Genomic DNA, 782 nt, shown 5'->3' with positions numbered 1-782 from the left:
GTAGAAGAATTGATGCTTTTGAGTTATGGTGTTGGAGGAGAATACTGAAAGTGCCATGGGCTGCCAAAAGAACAAACAGATCTGTGTTGGAAGACGTGCAGCCAGAGTGCTCCTTGGAGGCCAGGATGACCAGACTTCCTCTTTCATACTTTGTACATATTGTCAGAAAGGACAATAAAGTGGAAGGTCAGAAAAAAAGAGGAAGACCCCAAATGAGACAGATTGGCAAAGTGGCAGCATCAGTGGGCTCAAGCGTGGCAACAACTGTGAAGTTGCCCCAGGACCAGGCAGTGTTTCGTTCTGTTTTGCTTAGGGTCACTATAAGTTGGTACCGACTCGATGGCACCTGAAAACAACAACAACAAAATAACTTCTATATTACTGTTTGTCCATAGAGCCAAGAGGATTCATGATAAACAAGGGCCTAAATCAACAATTAGGAGAACTTAGACAGTAGTAACACACTGGTAAAATCGCTTGTACCAGGACTTGGTCTGGTTTCTCTGCCTGGCCCCTAGAGCAGGGTGTTTGACAAAATTCGGATGTTGTTGTTTTTGTTGAGCACCTTTGAGTCGGTTCTGACTCATAGCGACCCTGTATGGCGTTTCCAAGGAGCGGCTGATGAGCTTTGAACTACTGACCTTATGATTCAAACCAACCTTGTAGTCCAGTGCATTAACCTGCAGGGCCACATCAGTACTCCAAAATTGGAATACCACCCCCTGTAATGGAGCTCTGGTAGCGTAGTGGTTATGAATCGGGTTGCGAACCGCAAAGTCAAC

Source organism: Chrysochloris asiatica, unplaced genomic scaffold (assembly GCF_000296735.1).
Source record: "Chrysochloris asiatica unplaced genomic scaffold, ChrAsi1.0 scaffold00007, whole genome shotgun sequence".
In the NCBI taxonomy this organism is placed as follows: Eukaryota; Metazoa; Chordata; class Mammalia; order Afrosoricida; family Chrysochloridae; genus Chrysochloris; species Chrysochloris asiatica.
Note: the sequence above shows the minus strand (reverse complement) of the source record.